Here is a 19,479-nt window from a genome sequence, read left to right on the forward strand (position 1 = left end):
GATTACATTTATTTTACACTAGCGCACCCATTTGTTCACTCATACATAATTTATTGAGTACCTATGCAAATGTATAAGGGAGGCACAGGTAAATAGATTGAAAGAATGGGTAGGTCCTTCTACTTCACCCATGGGCAGATCCCAAACTATTACAGGCAGGGAAGGAAGCTCTTACAATGTTTCATATTAATGTACTTTTAGACAAAAGAACTCTTTAAGCCCCTAAGAAAAGTGGAAAAAGAGGAAATAGCAAAAGCAATATGACCAGCAGTGGTAATTAACCTGCTTCTAAAATGCTTAAGATGGCTTGGCCAACCAGACTTGATCATAGTGGTAACTCTGGTGTACCACAAAAGCAGACCTGCAGGGGAGATTGAATCATGATGAACATTTTTGCGACCTGCCTCCTGTATTCCTAAGGACAAGTGAATAGTTTCTCAGTATTTCACAAAATTGGCATAATAATGAACACCAGTCTGGTACCTCATCTCATTCCTTGATGTTTTTTCTATAGTAATGAGGCAGTCAGACCTCACATTTATTTTTTTCATTTTTTAAAATATATTTTTATTGATTTCAGAGAGGAAGGGAGAAGGAGAGAGAGATAGAAACATCAGTGATGAGAATCATTGATTGGCTGCCTCCTGCACGCCCCACACTTGGAATCAAGCCCGCAACCCGGATATGTGCCCTGACCAGCAATGGAACCATGACCTGGTTCATAGGTTGATGCTCAACCACTGAGCTACATTGGCCAGGCAATTTTTTTAAAGAGTAGAATAGTCTGAGATAGGACTATTTCCCAAATAACTTTACACAGCAAAAACAAAGAAAAGGATGAAAGGCTCTTTTTTTTTAATGTATTTTTTTTATTGATTTTAGAGAGGAAGGGAGAGGGATAAAGAGATAGAAACATCAATGATGAGAGAAAATCATTGACTGGCTGCCTCCTGCATGCCCCCTACTGGGGATCAAGCCCGCAACCCAGGCATGTGCCCTTGGCCAGAATCGAACCTGGGATCCTTCAGTCCACAGGCCAATGCTCTATCCAGTGAGCCAAACTGGCTAGGGCATGAAAGGCTCTTTTAAGCATTTTGTTAACTTCTTAACTTGGGTTTTATTTTTCAAATGTTTTTCACCTATTACAAAGAAGGCATGTGAGGTATTACATGATGTTCAGCACATTGCATGGCATACAGGAGATCAAAACAAACAAAACAGAAACACCAGCTGCATGACCCAGGCTGTACCTTCTAGGAATGCACAATGTATTAATTTTGGTGGTATCATTAAAGACTGAGGCTTTTCTGTTTTTCATTCTGTCATCTTCAGCATGTTGGTTCATGCTCTGAGGCTTGTCCCTTCTGACCACAAAATGATATAAGATGCTATATCATCAAGTTGAAGAAGAGGAGTAATTTTCTTCCATGGGTCTATTATCATCAGCTAGGAGAAACTTCTGCTGGAAAACCCCTAGTAGGCTGCTTGTCATGTGTCTGGCCAAAATTGCTTCACATGCCCAAACATAAACCAGTTATTGGCAAGGGGAATTGAATGGCAATAACTGGCACCAATCAATATCACTGGGGCTTGGGACTTCAGGTGTTCAAATGGCAGGTTATAGTCAAATACAGCTAAAGGGAAGAAGAGGGAAGGGAAGCAAAGAAGAAAGGAAATAAAACATAGGAAAACAGAAAAAGTAAATCTATCTATAGAGCAAATGTTCTATCTGTAGATGATCTTTATGAACCATGTACACTAGCAATGTGTCATTTGACCCACAATTCCATGCTGCCAAGGAGCAAATGTAGGAATAAATAAGCAATGCAGTCCTGATTTTGATCTCAGGCAAAAAGGAGGTAATATCATTTCATTAACTGAACTATTTGTAAAAAAAAAGTTTGATATAGGAAAGGAAGCCTCTTGTTTGCTTGTCATCTCTGGTTCAGTTTTATGATAAAAAGAAATAAAAACAGGAGCATTCTCAGATCAGAACCAGTTTAATAACAATGGTTTTTCACATAATGAGACATCTCTCAACCTTTTAGAGAATAAAGAAAAACTTAAGTCTTTGCTTTAAGTTTGCTATAAAGATAACACAAAAACATAATGGAGAAAATGGTAAGCCTAGCATAAGGAAACCTGTATTAAAAATTAGTTATGAAAATTTTTTAAAATCATGGGGTAGCCATTCACAAAAGTATTCACAGTAGGACTCTTTACATAAAGTCTACGTACTTCATTGTAGACACAAAAATGATATTATAAATTAGTGGGAAAGATCTAAACCTCTTAAAGTAGAAATTCCCTTTGATCTGTATTTGTTTGTATAGAAAATTTCTTCATAAAGAGCCTTTTTGGTGAAGAACAGAGAGTACAATTATTTATGAAGCTGTCCTTTAATTCAACCAATGAGTTTAATGGAAAAGGTTTCCTATGACTTCCTTTGTCAGTCTCTGAAGTACCCTTCCTCTTCTAGTTGGAGACGTCTTCCCTCTCAAGTCCTTAGCTGTGTCTGGGACGCTGAGTAGATCCATTACCAGGAACCAGGATGCTGGCATTTGCCTATTTGACTATAACCTGCCATTGGAACACCTGAACTCCCAAATGATTCATGTGAAACAAACCTGAGTTTACCATAACCATTAGATTTGGCTGTTGTCTTCACTCATTAGGGAAAGCTTTCCAATTTCTAGCTGGGTTTTGAAATCAAAAGACATGGATTCAAGTCCTAGTTCTGCTACTATTTTTAGTGAATGAGTAAAGATGGATTGTCCAATAAGTGACTCTAGGAATTCTCTCTGGGTTGTCTGGATGAACTAGCTTCAGGGAACTCCTCCCTCTCCCCTTACCAGTGGAAGGGGCTATGTCTCAAACAATGTGTGGCACCACCGATTTTCTTTCTCCTCAATGGGAAGAGTTGCACCCCAAACCAACTCCCCACAGGAGCTAACAACTATTGTTTACAGATAACTGGCCTCTAAGCTCAGACCACTTAGTGCCCAAGCCCAGACTTTATGTCCTTTACCTATAAAAAAGAACAACAAGGCGTAAAATCCCTCTCTTGAAGCACTGCCCTGTTATGCATCCAGATGCACACTTGACCCTACTGAGCTCACCTCTTTAAGAGATGCCCAGAGAATGGGCGGCCCTTTTGCCTGTGCCATACACACAAGGGATATGCTGATGTTTGCAAAAGCCCTTGGCTTTCAGTGTGATATTTAACTTCTTTGACCTTTTGTTTCCTTATCTGTGAAAAAGGAAAAAACAATACTTATCTCACAGGATTGTTTTGAAAGTTAAATTTATCTAACCATTCAACCCATGCAGGAAACACTACTGAGTTAGCTCTCATGTACACTTTTGCTGCACGGATTAAAAATCACCTTTGAGCCCTAGCCAGTTTGGCTCAGTGGATAGAGTGTCAGTCTGGGGACAGAAGAGTCCCAGGTTCAATTCCGGGCAAGGGCACAAGCTTGGGTTGCAGGCTCAATCCCCAGTAGGAGGCAGCCGATCAATGATTTGATTCCCTCTCATCATTGATGTTTCTATCTCTCTCTCCCTCTCCCTTCCTCTCTGAAATCAATACACACACACACACACACACACACACACACACACACACACACAAGAAAATCACCTTTGAGCGTGTTGTGGTGTCCTGAAAAGTGCATGGACTTTTGAATCACAGATTTGGCTTTACATTGTGACTTTGTTGCTTTGTGCCCCTGTGACCTTGAGTGAAAACTTAACTCTCTGTACTTAAGAGAACGCGTGAGTAATGGGGGGAAAAGGAGGACCTATGTAATACTTTCAACAATAAAGATTAAAAGAAAAAAAGAGAGAGTGTGTGAGTACTAAATAAGATTATGTCTATAACAAGATTGAGTACATCTGGTACCTAGTACATGCTCAATACATTTTTTATTTGCCTTCCTGATTTATGCTGCCCTTTCTCCCTTCTTCCTTACTTCCACGGATTCTTGCTTGCTTCTTATTCCTTCCTGACTTCTCCTTCCTTGTTTCACTTATCCTGACTCTTACCCCCTCCAATTATTTCTCAAACTAATATGAAATGCTTTCCCAAACCCACAAATTCCTAATATGCTGCATGGAATGCAGAAGTGAGTCCTTAATTGATGTGGGCATAGAGCTGGGTGCACTTTCTGGCCTAGGCTATGAATTTCATCCCATCTGTTAAAATATCTAAGGGGATAAAAATCTCAACCTTGAAATTCTTTGAGGAACAAAAACTTCCCACCTGACAGCTTTGAGCCCCAGAGAGCATTTTGGTTTAACACAGTAATTTTCAACCCTTTTCATTTCATGGCACCCATAAACTAATTTCTAAAATTCTGTGGCACACCAAAAAATTTTTTGCTGATATGACCAAAAATAAGTATAATTTTTATTCATTTACACCAGACAGCTATTGTTGTGTTGGTGGTAGTTATTTTTTAATTTGACAATCTCAGGAAAAAGAGGTCAGTGCCCCTGACTAAATAGTCAAGTATTGCATGTTTTTAAAATTCTTGCCGGCACACTGTTTGAAAATTGCTGGTCTAACATGTCATCTGTTGCCAGTTTCTCACTTGATCTAACAATGACAAGTCATATGCTCCTACCCTGGCTCTCCCTTAAAATGTATCTGTGTTTTGAATTTAAGTACTACATAGGGGAAAATATGAACTTTGCTTAAAAGCATCCTAGCATCTATCTTTTGCTCTTTAATCCTTAAATATAGCTGAGGGAAAATATTGCAAAATTTTTAAGCAATTTTTTAAAGTTGAAGTTACATAATTAGTATATAGAGTCAAAATCCTTGGACATAGAAAGAGGACAGATTTTTTCATCTATTTCCCTCAAAGCAACAACCCTTCATGTGAGCTCCTATAGTAACCTGCAAGGACCTTGAGCTCAAAAAAACAGTGACTTTCATTAGCCTATCCTTGACACAGTGAACTTATCTATTAACATGGAGCCTCAAAATGTCACTAGAATTCATCCTAATACTAAAATATGGAAGCAGAAACCGCTGTCATAGAATTATGGAATTCGAGAACCACTATGCTCCTCAGAAACAATCTTCTATAACCTTCTTATTTTACAGCTAAGGAAACTGAGGACCAGACATTTTAAGTTGCTAATAAAAGATCTGAAAGCAAGGCAGTGCTAGATAGAGCAAATTCCCTATTTCCTTTCATTTATTTTTCTTAAAGGTACACTATAAATAATTAGGAGAAGTAAGGCTGTAATAGTGTTATCTATTGATAATCACCCATGCTAGGCAGAACATAGTACTTATGCTTCTTCTGTAGACTTAGAACAGTTAAAAGTGGATATCTTTTATTTAGACAATTGGGGAGATCTAAATAAGTTCTATAGCTTAGATAACAGAATAAAATCTATGTTAATTTCCCTGTTAAAAGTTGTATGTGGTCATATAAGAAAATATCCTTGTATTGGGGATATACAAGTATTTAGGGGTAATGAGACATTATGTCTGTAGCTTACTTATAGATGGTTCAGAAAGTATGTGTGTGTGTGGGGGGGGGGAGAGGGAGAGGGGGGGGAAAGTAGGGAGATAAAGAGAGAGAGAGAGAGAGAGAGAGAAGTGGCTTGAATTAGAATAACAAAAAGATGAAAAGAAATGCACCAGATTAAGAATGTATTTTAAAGTAGTCAAAAGATTGGTTGATGGTTTAGACATATAGCTAAAGCAAAAAAGAATGATGGGACACACATATTTTTTTAGTTGGACTGAGTGATTGAGATAGGGAAGACTGGGGTAATGAACATGTTTGGTAGAAAGTAGCCCCAAAATATGCCAAGAATTCTATTTTGTCCATGCCATACTTCAAGTACCAACATTGAAATTATGTAGAGATATCAAGTATGTGGTTGGATATAAGAATCTGAAATATTAAAGGGAAGACAGGGATGGAAATATAGATTTGAAATTAATGTGATATTAAGTGTGCTTTTTTAAAATTTTATTTTATTATTTTTTAATCCTCACCTGAGGATATTTTCCCATTAATTTAAATATATGTGTGTGTGTGTGTGTGTGTGTGTGTGTGTGTGTGTATTATTTTAGAGAGGAAGGGAGAAGGAGAGAGAGATAGAAACATCAATGAGAGAGAATCATTGATCGGCTGCCTCCTGCATGCCCCCTACTGGAGATCAAGCCTGCAACCTGGGCAATGTGTCCTTGACCAAAATTGAACCTGGGACCCTTCAGTCCACAGGCAGACGCTCTATTCACTGAGCCAAACCAGCTAGGGCTTTCCACTGATTTTTAGAGAGAGGGAAATAAATATTGGTGTGAGAGAACACATCAATTGGTTACCTCTTTCACCAGCCCCTACCAGGGCTCAGGCCTGTGAGGAACCTGCAACCAAGGTACATGACCTTGACCAGAATTGAACCCGGGACCCTTAGGTCTGCAGACCGACGCTCTGTCCACTGAGCCAAATTGGCCAGGGAGATGTGCTTTTGATTAAAAAACAAAAACACAGAGATTTGATTGTACCCTAGAAATACCTGGAGGTTACCTGATTTAAGAAGGGGCAGCAAATAAAATGAACCATCACTATGCTATGTCTAGTTTTTACTACAGCTAGCTCCATGAACGCTTTTCAAATTCGTTTGATTGTATTATAGTCTTCCAAGAGGTCTGGAACATGAAGGTGACCATTGGTGATTCTATATTCATTTTTAGCTTATTGTTCCTGGGACATGACTGGTGGTGAAAGGAATGGAGAGCATATGAACAGGGAAAAGTCCGATATTTCTCAAAACAAATGTAATTCATTGAAATAGCATATATAAAGGGGACATCTGTAATATTTTCAACAATAAAGATAAATTTAAAAAAGGAAATAGCATGTATATATGACTTAACAGCAATAGAATTCCAAAATAAATATCCTTTTAATTTCATTATAATTCCTACCTCAAAATTCCTGCAAAGATAAATATATGTAGCCTTGCTACTGACATAACCCTTCATATAGTTTAAAATAGAACAGCATTCGGATTCAATGCCAAAGCAGACGGAACTGTCAGAGTAGGCAGTTAGTTATTAACGAAAGAGAAAGGAGGCAGACATCTGGTTAAGCCTGATTAAGTCAGGAAACAAAGTTTCACAGTCACCCTGGGGAGTAACCAGCACCATTTTGGACAACATCCCCTCTAGTCAAAAAGGAGAAAAGTCAGCCTTACAGTTACCCCAAGCAGTTACAGGCTTGGGCGGGGGGTGGGGGGTGGGGTGTCACACAATGGCAAGGGGAAATTCCTTTCACTAAGTGCATGCATAGTAGAAGCCAAGATGAAGCAGAGGGATTCTTTTTACTAAGTGCATATATAGTAGAAGCCAAATAATGAAACAAAACTATGAAGCATGCACAGTAGAAGCCAAAACGGTGACCATAAAGGGGGAAGAGACTAACCTGGGAAAATCTGGGAAAAGGATCCGATTGGAGAATGGCACAAGACCTCGGAAAAGCTAGGAAAGAGATTGGATGGGGGTGGGTGGGAGGAGGGCACAAACAAAAGCCTGGGAAAAGCCAGGAACCCAGCTCACATCCTCCTTGGGGCACATCCGTGTCCTCCTTTCTCTTGGACATGTACGTTTTGCCTTATTTTCTCCTAAACTCTAAGGGTCCCTGTAAGACTTGCAACCAGAGGAGCAGCAAGCAATGGCGGAGGACTCCTCTTTTGCCTCTGTAACATCCTTTCTTGCGTCCATGCAGACACTACCATAAAGCCTGCCCACTCTCTGTTCCTCTGAGAGTGTACTATCTCTTTTTGCTCTAATAAATCTGCCACTATCATTTAAATCTCTTCTTACATGAGTGTCCCTGAAATTCTTCCCCCAAGACACTGTGGAAGAACTGCAGCCTCTGGTACCAGAAATATAACAAAGTCCTGGTGTTATTTCTAAAATTATAACAAATTTATATAGCACTTTATAATTTATAAAGTCTTTTTAGCAACATTATCCCATTTTGTTCTTCCCCACAGCCTTGCAAGGTAAATAAGATATATATTATTATGAATAAGGAAAAATGCCAGCCTCTGGAAATGAGGTAGCTTGTTTAAATTAAAATGACTATTTTAAGTGACAAGACTATGCTTAAAAGCTAGATCTTCTAACTCTGGGGCTAGTTCTCTTCCTCTGATACCATAAAGCTTCTTTCCTTTTTTAATAACATGGTTAAGTAGGTATTTATTGTTTCCCCAATTTTATATTGCAACGAACTGAGTTTACTTACAGTGAAATGAATGCCTTGACATTATGAAACTATAAAATTTGAAGAAATATATGAAAGAGCTAAGATCAGAATTTATATTTCCTGAGTTGCTGTTTCCACTGATGATTCAGCTAGAGATGTTTATCACTGTAAATCACGGTTTTTGCTACATAAGTACCTTGAGCCAAAACCTCTGAGCAAAATATGCCTGACATAAATTCTCTTATGAATGGTTATAATTCAATTTCTTACCATATTTACTGCATTTTTTAAGTTTCCAAAGAGATAATGTTTATATTACATAAGAAACATGCATGTTTTTAAACACCTTTTGCAGAAGGAAGTTTAAAATTGCTGAAGCAGATGTGACTATTGCCAAAAAAAAAAAAAAAATGAGGAAGTTAAACAAAACTAAATATAAAAATGTTAGAATATCAGATGTTAGAATGCTTGAGTGGATGCATTGTGGCAGTCACACTTGGGAAATCTTACATTTTGGAATGTTTATATTACATAAGAAACATGCATGTTTTTAAACACCTTTTGCAGAAGGAAGTTTAAAATTGCTGAAGCAGATGTGACTATTGCCAAAAAAAAAAAAAAAAATGAGGAAGTTAAACAAAACTAAATATAAAAATGTTAGAATATCAGATGTTAGAATGCTTGAGTGGATGCATTGTGGCAGTCACACTTGGGAAATCTTACATTTTGGAGACATGTTTTACACAAAGCCCCTATTTACTGAAAATGCTCTTATAGGGGTATATGATGGATGATCTATTTTTCTTTTAGAAGAGGCATGAGTGCAGTTTAAGACTAGCCCAAAGAATCACACTGTACTAGATGTTTATAGACACTAATAAAATTTCTCACAACCTATATACTCATTAATACTGATAGTTATACTTAAAATAAGTTGAGTCCTATATGTATCATTATTCTCTTTTTACCAGAAGGAAATAGGTTCAGGGAAATTAAAATAAGTTTCCTAGTATCACACAATTAATAAATGATGAAGAATTAGTAATTATTTAGCTTGTTTATATCTCTCAATGAAACAAATAACATATTTTGAGAAATCAAGTCAATTATAATAACTAGTAGAAATGTTTTTTATCATGGTTTCCCCGGGGCAGAGGTCTGGCTGGGCCTATGCTCTTGCTGGAACTCATGCTGAATTAGCACCTCCTTCCTCCAGTCACACCCAGGGCTGAGAGCTGATCTTCACTTGCTTATGTTTACCTTTGAGACAAAAAATTTAGTCTCTAACATAGAAAACATAGGAAAAACTGAAAATGCAAAAGAATAATAGATTTATTTGCAGAAATAAACTTGTTCTTGGAACTAAAAGCCAGAGCATGGCAGGTCTGCAAACACTCCGGATCTCTGGCCTTCTTCCACTTGACCTCTGCCTGTTCAAATTTGTTTTCTCCTTCCAAACTTCGGATAAAGCTAGCGATGGATGTGCTGCCTTTACTGGACGGGGTTTCATAGTCATTCTTCCCAGCACTGAAAGGCTGAGGTTGAGAGACCACTGTTTAAGTCTGTGAGAACATTACTAGTAAGTTCAGACTGCAGTTCTGTCTCAGCATCTGTGGGGGTGACCTCGGCCCAGGTGGCACAGAGCCCACGCTGGTGTCCGGGGTGTGCTCCCTGCAGGCCCAGCTCACCATAGGTGCCTCTTCTCCTGAGTCTCTGCCACCTTCCCCGGTCCTCAGGCTAGAAGTTCTGGTTTCTCTCAGAATCTGAGATGCCTCTCCCCCCATACGCTGTGCTGAAGCTTCACATAACTGGGTGGTTATCAGGGCAAAGTGGAAAGAGTAAAAAAAGAGAAAAATAATCAGGATTCCCCCAAAATTGTGGAAAATGGGCCCTGTGGGGGCCCATTTTCCCAGGTCCTCGCCAGAAACCAGTTTTCCGTGGCATTTTAGGAGCTTAATTCCTGTTCTGGTTGCAGCTTCAGGGTAGGTGCAGGGCCAGGAGAGAAGAGGGAATGTTCCCGGGCAGTGCCTCAGTCTGGCTCCGACAGCCCTTTGTCCAGTCCTCTCTGTGTCATTCTAGTCCTGCCGTGATCAGGAGGGAAAACCAATCAGCTCACCTCTAGGCTGCTCATTTGTCAGGTTCTATATATTTTTATTTTTATTGATTTCAGAAAGGAAGGGAGAGGGAGAGAGATAGAAACATCAATGATGAGAGAGAATCATAGATCGGCTACCTCATGCACACCCCACAACGGGGATCGAGTCCGCAACCCGGGCATGTGTCCCTGACCAGAATGGAACCAGGGACTCCCCAGCCTGCAGGTCGACACTCTATCCACTAAGCCAAACCAGCTAGGGCATATGTCAGGTTCTGACTTCCCGCTCAGTCTGCCTGTGGCTGCTTCCTTTCCAGGGTCCGCAGTTTCCAGCCTTTTCTATTCTGTCCCTAGCTAGTGGTGATCATCAGTGAGGGGACGGCTGGCTGTGGACCTGCTCCACCTTGGTGGCTCCAGAATATTGTGTTATCTTTTTTTTTTTTAAAGAAGAAAGGGAAGGAAGAAAGTGAGCCTGGACAGCAAGTAGACTTTCTTTAGAAATAAATGAACAGTGTCTTTTCTCATAGACCTTAGAAGTGCTCTGTTGGTTGGTATGAGGTACTTTTTGTTTTTCTCTCTGGGTATTCTTCCTGAAAAAGGTGGACGGAGTTGGCGGCACAGATATGGGGACAGAGGGTGAGCGTGCAGTCCCGGGTTTCGAGAGGCATGGTGTTCACACTGTTCTGCACTTGTGAGCCTCTCTTGCCTTGTGGTTCAGGATTGGCAGTAGGTGGGACCAGCTGTGAATAGCTCCTCCTGTGCCTTCCTGATATGCCCGTCTGTTGGTCCTGCATGCCATTGTCAGTTGAATGTGGAGGGTCAGCAGGCCTCCAGGGCACTTAGTGAAGCCAACTATCTGAAAGCCCTGGGTCCCTGAGTCACTGTGTGGAGAGGAAGAGCCACAGTGGTTCCCAAGCCCACAACATGGAACACAAATAGATTTCACTGGGTTCAGACATTGGAAAGTCCGTTATTACCTTAACAGACACAGTCTTTGATGGGCAATTAGAATCTCCCGGGCTTAACCTCTGAGTAAGTGTTGGACTTTTGATGAGTTACTTTTCGTCTCTCATCTTGGTTTAACCTCCTGCAGAATAGAGCCATCTCTGGAAGAAGAGAGCATGTAGAGATAAGGTACTATTATCATCAAATTTTGAGCACCATAATGCCAAATACACAGAGAAAAATTATTAATCATCCCTTACTTTTGATAGAGTGTAAGCACCATTTCTGCAGTTGTGATCTGCAGATCATTTAAAAGCATAGACTTCCTACAATGGTGCCACCTTCCCTCTGATCATCACATGTCCTTGAATCGTGTCAGATATAAATATTGCTACCTCAGCCATTTTCCTCATTTCCATTTACATAAAATGTCTTTTTTTATCCCTTTCCTTTTAGTCTGTGTGTATCTATTATTTTGATGTGGGTTTCTTGTAGACAGCATACATATGGGTCTTATTTCCTTATCCATTCAGCTACCCTATGTCTTTTGATTGGAGCATTTAAAGTGATTATTGATAGGGTAGTATTTATTGCCATTTTATTCTTTTAACTGTGTTCATGTTGTTTTTTCTTCTTCTTCAAGAAGATCCTTGCCTGACTGGTTTGGCTCAGTGGATAGAGCGTCGGCCTGCGGACTGAAGGGTCCCAGGTTCGATTCCGGTCAAGGGCATGTACCTTGGTTGCAGGCACATCCCCAGTGGGGAGTGTGCAGGAGGCAGCTGATCAATGTTTCTCTCTCATCGATGTTTCTAACTCTCTATCCCTCTCTCTTCCTCTCTGTAAAAAATCAATAAAATATATTTTTAAAAAAAGAAGATCCTTTAATAGGCACTGTATTACTGATTTGGTGGTGACAAACATTTTTAGTCTTTTCTTGACTGAAAAGCTCTTTATTTTTTTTTTCAAGTTTAAATGATGGCCTTGCTGGGCAGAGTAGTGTTGGCTTTAGTTTATTGCTTTTTATCACTTTGAATAATTTGTTCTAAACCCTTCTCTCCTGAAATGTTTCTGTTGAGAAATCAGCTATTAGACCTATAGTTGCTCCCTTGAAGGTAACTCTCTTGCTGATTTTAAGATTCTTTGTTTTTAACCTTTGTCATTTTAATTATGATGTGTCTTGGTGTGGACCTCTTTGAGTTCATCTGCTTTGGGGCACTCTGTGCTTCCTGGACTGGTGTGTCTTTTTCCTTCACCAGGTTAGGGAAGTTTTCAATTATTTCTTCAAATAGGTTCTCAATCCCTTGCTCTATTTGTTCTTCTTCTGTTACCCCTATGATGTGGATGTTGTTATGCTTCATGTTCCAAAGATCCCTTAAACTATCCTCATTTTTTAAATTTTTTTTTCTGCATTGAATGGGTGTTTTCTGCTACCCTGTCTTTGAAATTGCTTATTTGATCCTCTGTTTCATCCAATCAACAGCTTATTCCTTCTAGAGTATTCTTCACGGTCTGAGGGACAGTGAACTGGCCCCCTGTTTAAAAAGTTTGAGGACCCCTGATTTAGACAGATGAAGAGGGTGAGGAATGTGCTTCAGGTACAGAGAGTGGGCACACAGCCTGAAGGCAGGAGAGATGAAGACCCTAGCACACACCCTGCAGAGGCCTGTGGAGGGGGGCAGGGCAGGGGAGCAGAAGACCCTCTATGGAAGGGACAAGGCAGAGGGGGAAAGGGACCATCCATAGAGGGAGCAGGGCAGGGGGAGAGAGGACCCTGTCCCCTCCATGGAGGATCCCGTGTCCCCTGCCCTGCCTTCTCCATGGAGGATCCTGTGTCCCCTGACCTGCCTTCTCCATGGAGGGTCCCCTGTCTTCCCTGGAGGAAGGAGAGATAAAGACTGGAGACCTGAGCACAGACCTCCCAGAAGCCTATGAATGAGGGGACAGGGCAGAGAAACAGAAGACCCTACATGGAGGGGGCAGAGTAGGAGGGACAAAGGACCCTTCATGCAGGAGGCAAGGCAGCGGGACAGGGAACCCTCCATGGAGAGGCAGGGTACTGAAACAAGGGACCCTTTCCTGGAAAAATAGTGTTGTTAATTTGCCATTTGCTTGGAATGTTGTTGTTTTTTAATTTGTCTTACTAAGAGATATTATCCTGTGTGCTATTGGTTTGTGAAATGCCTACTCTGAGCCTTTGTTAAACAAATTGCTGGCAAAGACTAATCAATCTCTGAGCATAATTTTGATTCCCAAAACAAAACAAAACATAAATTTATACACTATTTGAGGAAATAAAGCTTTTTCTCCTCTTTCTCAATAGTAATATCTCTCATTGTAGTGTGCACCTATAGGAGTCAGGAATGTAATATCTGTTACTGATCTATCCTCTCCTATATGATAAAAGGCTAATATGCAAATTGACTGAATAGTGGGACAACTGGTCGCTATGATGTGCATTGACCACCAGGGGGCAGATGCTCAATGCAGGAGCAGGAGCTGCCCTGGTGGTCAGTGTGCTCCCACAGGGGGAATGCTGCTCAGCCAGAAGCCAGGCTCATGGCTGGCAAGCACAGCGGCGGTGGCAGGAGCCACTCTCAGCTCCGCGGCAGCGCTAAGGGCCCCTCAGGCGATGTCCGACTGCCGGGAGTGGGCCTAAGCTGGCAGTCGGACATCCCCCAAGGGTCTCGGACTGCGAGAGGGTGCTGGCTTGGCTGAGGGACCCCACCCCCACCCCCAGTACATGAATGTCGTGCACCGGGCCTCTAATGTTATATAAATGCCAAAATTACAGTTGTATTTATGGCCAGTAAGTAGAGCCTATAAACATTATTAAATTGTTTTGTTTTTTTTTAATATATTTTATTGAATTTTTACAGAGAGGAAGGGAGAGAGATAGAGAGTTAGAAACATCAATGAGAGAGAAACATCGATCAGCTGCCTCCTGCACATCTCCCACTGGGGATGTGCCCGCAACCCAGGTACATGCCCTTGACCGGAATCGAACCTGGGACCTTTCAGTCCGCAGGCCGACGCTCTATCCACTGAGCCAAACCGGTTTCGGCTTATTATTTTGTTTTAAAAATAACAGAGAATAGTTATCTGAGAGGCACAAAAAAGAAATTGCTTTGTTGGAGATTGTTAACCTAAAAATAAAATATCTTTCAAAGTAAGGAGCAACAAGCATTTATTTGAGATAAAAAAAAAAATCTATTCAGAAAGCACTGATTTAGATAGAAGCCCACAAAATATTCTGATAAAGAGACAAAGGCAAGGGGTGTTTATGAGAAAGGGAAGGACAATTACATCAGTAGAGGAAGGCCTTTCTATGAGTACAGAAAAGCTAACATAGTGATATTAATTCTAAACAATTTTCAGTCTGTGAGTCATCAGTCTTATAATATCTGCTTTTTTATTATCTTTGCAAATAGTTCTTTGGGACACAATGTTGTTTCAGGCCCAGTCCAAAGGTGATTTTGCCCTAATTTAACATTCCAAAGATTTGAGGCATAAGACGTGCGGGGCAGCGACTCTGGAATGGCAGCTCTGGCTCCATTTTAAAGTGGTTCCATCTATTATTATTTTTTTTTTTACAAGACTACCTCAAAGATTTTCCTCTTACTTATATTGGCTGCCTGTGAGGCCCCTCAGGTGATTCCAATGTAGACCAGGGTGGAGAAGTACTGTGTCAGATGATTTTTAAGTTCCCTTCCTGCTCCAAAATTAGTTGTTTCTAATAATAGAGTTACATTTTTGTTTCATTCAAATAGTTAAATTTAAACATTTGCCAGTTATTTGAATTTATTTTTATATTTTCATTATTTAACTCTCAGGAAGGATATTCAAGTCAAAATGTAAAAGTGTCTCCTGTTACAATACTTATTTGTAAAACAAACAAATCTAAGCAAAGAAGAAACTTTAAAAAATAAGCCTGTGAGCAGAATTCAAAATTATGTGTAGATAAGGGGCAATAAATTTCCAAGTTAATTAAACCTAGACTTTTAAGAAAAGATGAAAACAAAACTGCACAGCCAGGAAATATAAAAATTAGAATAGATCCCTGAGGAAACCCAGGCAGGAAAAATTAAGGACATTTTTATATAGAGTTGGTGTCAGGAAACTTAAGGAAAAAGAAGGGAAAAAAAGAGATTAAACTAATGGTATAGCAAATGAAGAGATGGTGCAGGTGACCTGGGAGAGAAGCTGGGTGAAAGGCATGAATTATGAAGGAAGGTGCTGCCCTGAGAAAAAGAAGCTCAACCTCTTCACTGGAGTTAGAGGGAACAGCAAATGGTCCAGGCCTTAGGGGTTGAGGGAGAGACCATCACATCTTCATCATCAACTAGGTCATTTAAGAACAATTTATGTCAAAATAACCATTATAGATGTACTTAAGGAACATACAATACATATGAGGCTCACTGGACTCACTACCAATTCACATTTAAAAAAAGATCAGAAAGCCCTAGCCAGTTTGGCTCAGTGGATTGAGTGTTGGCCTGTGGACTGAAGGGTCCCAGGTTCAATTCTGGTCAAGGGCACATGCCTGGTTGCAGGCTCGGTCCCCAGTAAGGGGCGTGCAGGAGGCAGCCAATCAATGATTCTCTCTCACCATTGATGTTTCTGTCTCCCTCCCTCTCCCTTCCTCTTTGAAATCAATAGGCTCAGAGCAGGCATTTCACAAACCAACAGCATACAGGATAATATCTCTTAGTAAGACAAAATATTTTTTTAAATGTTTTAAAAAAAGATCAGAAATATATTTTTAAGAAAAGGTAGCCCACGGAAGCCACCTTTCCCTTATATTACTTGACATTCAAGAGCCTTTAACACAACATAGTTAATATACCAGAGCAGCATATATTTGGGATGGCAATATGCCAGAGCAGCATATATTTGGGTGGTTTATAGAAACCACCTTCTCCTTATATTACTTGACATTTTAGAACATTTTAGGTTTTGATGTCTAGTTGTTAATGTTCCACATTCTTCTTCTAAAAATGAGGTTCACATGGCCATTGTGCAGAACATTTGTAAGACAAAGGAAAACACACTCCCTGAGAGACCTCCAATCCCAGCACCTTGATATAAATATCAATAATATTTTTGGCATATACATATTTACATTTTTTCTTATGAAGTTTGTATGAATTTGCAACCTTAACTTTAGATGTGCAAAAATGGAAGGCAAGATTTGGGCCCTCACGATCTGCACGCCCTGGTGTTAGGTCTATGACTGTGTTACTTTACACAACAAAAGGGAATTAAGGTTGCAGATGGAATTAGGTTGCTAAGCAGTTAACAAAATAGGGAGATTATACTGGGCTACTTGGGTGGAATGGAAGTAGAAAAGGAAGTCAGAGAGATGTGACTGTTAGGAAGAGGCAGGAGAGATTCGAATCATGAGGGGGACTCAACCTGCCACTACTGGCTTTGATGATGTAGCATGGGGATCATGAGCCAGAAGGAGTTTAGAATATGCTACCCCAAATATATGTTGCTCTGGCATATTGACTATTTTGTCTTTAAGGCTCTTGAAAAACAGCAAATATAAGAAAAATATTTAGATTTTTCTTTAAAAGCAGGGGATGAAATACCTATATGAAAGATGTCCTCCCTATACCATAAGAAAAATACATTCTAATCATCAAGGACAGGAAGTTGAGATAAAGAGAATTCTATATAAACAGACCTTGTTAAAATAATTCTTATCTTCATTAAGCCTGCCCACATAGCTGAGTCACCTTTTCACAATTGCCTCTCTTTGTTCTAATATAAAAGTGAATTGGTTTCACAATTTCTTTGGGTCTTTGTGCCTCATGAAAGCTCCTAAGTCATGAAAAGCTTGTTAAATAAATGTGTATGCTTTTCTTCTGTTGATTTGTATTATGTCAATTTAATTCTCAGACCCAGCCAAAAGGAACCCTAAGAGGTTTTGTAGGGAGCAGCTATAGGGTCAAGCCTAGGATTGACCTGTGGCAGGGCCACAAACAAGTCCCAGGTTGGAGGGCAGAGCCCTCCTAGCATAATTAAGCTTGACCTTATAGTCCTCCCTTGTTCCTTCCTAGGTAGCTAATGGGCTGTGGGAGGTACAGCAAGTGCTGCCAAAACAAGCTGAAACTCGCAAGAACATTGTAAACATGTTGACCACTTCCCTTGTTTTGCTTTGTGTGCTCTGACTATAAAATAAAGCTTCAGCTTACAGGCTGGGTCTCTCTGTGTCCTCAATCCAGGCACAAGTGATCCACCTAGCCCCAACTGTATTCTCTTACTCTGTCTTCTTTAATCCTTCACCGGCCCTCCTCAGGTTCACCCCTGGCCGTGCTGGACGCGGTTCAAGTTTTAATAAAGATAACGGTTTGCCTTCCCTACAAGTGCCCTCTAGAAGATGGGAACAGCCCTCTGTTGATAGCCAGCAAGTAAATAACAACCACATTCCTGCACTGATGAATTGGTTGTATCCCTTAAAGGACTTTTGCTTCCCATCTTGGTATCTTGGCATTTCCCAGAGGTTGGTCCCTGATGGTCTTTATTCTTATACCAGGGTCTGTCTCAGGCTAGTAGCCTCACATAAAGTAGCAGCCAGCTGGGTGGGTAATACATTTCCCCAGGCTTTTAAAGTCAGGCTTCATAAAACTGGATATTGGGTGAATTTCTTGCTTTCCATACGGGGAAACAACTCTTTTTTTTCTCTCTCCCAATTAGGTTCTTTGATTCTGATCAACCTCTGGGAAATAGGTTATACAGAAACAAGGATGGAGCAAGGGAGCACTTATGATCCTACGGTAAAATCCTAGGCAAGAGATGATGGGACTTGAACCAGCGCAGAAGTGATAAATGGTTGCATTTTGAATACTTTCAAGGGTAGAACCAGTGATTTGACATGGGGTGTTAAGTCAAATATAAGTAGGTTTGTCAGGACTCACCTGCCTTCACATACTTCATTATTGGGAGTCCAAAGGGACCATACTAGTAAATGACTTAAGGGAACATTTCATATCTTGAAACTAGAAATGAGAGTGTAAAGGTTATCACACGTGAGAATTTAATTTTAGTAGTTAAAGACTTGGTTCTCCAACCTAAATCTACAGCCAATATTTATTTATTTTTTGATTCGTCTCCTTTTCTACGGTCTTTGGGTTTTGATTATCTTCCAATTCCAGCTGGCATAAGTGCCAGTTCTTTCCCCTATCCTGCATCCGTCACCCGTGCATGGTTCAGCCTTTTCTTATCCCTCCCTTACAGAAGTAGTCCAAAAAAAAAAATGATGGCTGCTGTTTGCAGGGGAAGAGAATACAAGGTTGTTGAAAACAGCCCTCTATTCTATTCAAAAACTTGACTTTACATTACTGAAAACCGAATAGTGAAATAAAACACTTTAAGAAATACAATATTGCTCTATGACTGTTAGTGGTAAATCTACTTTATTGGTGGAAGTAACGTAAAGTATTAATAAATTAAAAGAAGCAGTATCATTTTGGGCAAGTAGAATTTCCGCTTTCGTTGTAAGGCGGACTTCATTTTGGCTTTTAAAAAACTGCGGGCTCTACTGCTGTTATCCAGGAGCTGTAAAAACTTGGGCAAGGTAGTTTACTTTTACTTTCTCTGCCCCCTCCCCACCCCCCACCCCCCATCCATAAAATCTCAACCCTCTTATTGCCTCCTGATCGTAGGGGGCCTTGGAAAACTCAAAACCTCATTTAACAAAAACTTGGTGTCTACTGTACCCTTGATGCCGGAAGAAATACCAAGTACAAGATACAGGACACAGGTTCCTGCCTTTCTAGAGCAAGAAGTTTGCATGAATCAGGCAAGAGTGAATTCAATTTCCAGTCAGTGCAACATCTCCTGGATTGGCCTTTAGCTATCACGTACATCAGCTGCTGCAACTGCTGTGAACACTCACCCAGCAAATTCTTCAAGGGCCATGCTAAGGAGGAAAAGGCTGAATTCCATCTTATTTTCGCTTTTAAAGAAGTGAAATTAAGGACGGTTCACTGGGCTTTGCTACCTGCGGCGTTTTCAGAGGGCATTCCTTTACCTGCCCCAGCGACGCTAAGCTAACCTCACAGTTCCCCAGGACAAGCCACACTTCCCAGTCTGGTTCTAGGTGGAAGGTCGCACTGGACATTGACCAATGGGCTCGTTCCTTCTCCGCTGAGGGGCGGGACCATGGGGCGTCAACTTCGGAGGCCCGCCCCCGGA

The 19,479-nt window shown here is 40.5% G+C and overlaps 1 long non-coding RNA gene across 1 annotated transcript; it reads right to left on the reverse strand.

Annotated features, from left to right (window-relative positions):
- Positions 1–9,392: 9,392 nt before the first annotated feature.
- Positions 9,393–19,427, reverse strand: LOC102243098. The gene is made up of 3 exons (XR_313036.2): positions 19,181–19,427; positions 11,310–11,438; positions 9,393–10,318 (listed from the first exon to the last, which is right to left on the reverse strand). It is a non-coding gene; the product is annotated as an uncharacterized LOC102243098 (long non-coding RNA).
- Between the last annotated feature and the right edge of the window lie 52 nt (positions 19,428–19,479).

This window comes from Myotis brandtii, unplaced genomic scaffold (assembly GCF_000412655.1).
Source record: "Myotis brandtii unplaced genomic scaffold, ASM41265v1 scaffold1071, whole genome shotgun sequence".
Lineage (NCBI taxonomy): Eukaryota > Metazoa > Chordata > Mammalia > Chiroptera > Vespertilionidae > Myotis > Myotis brandtii.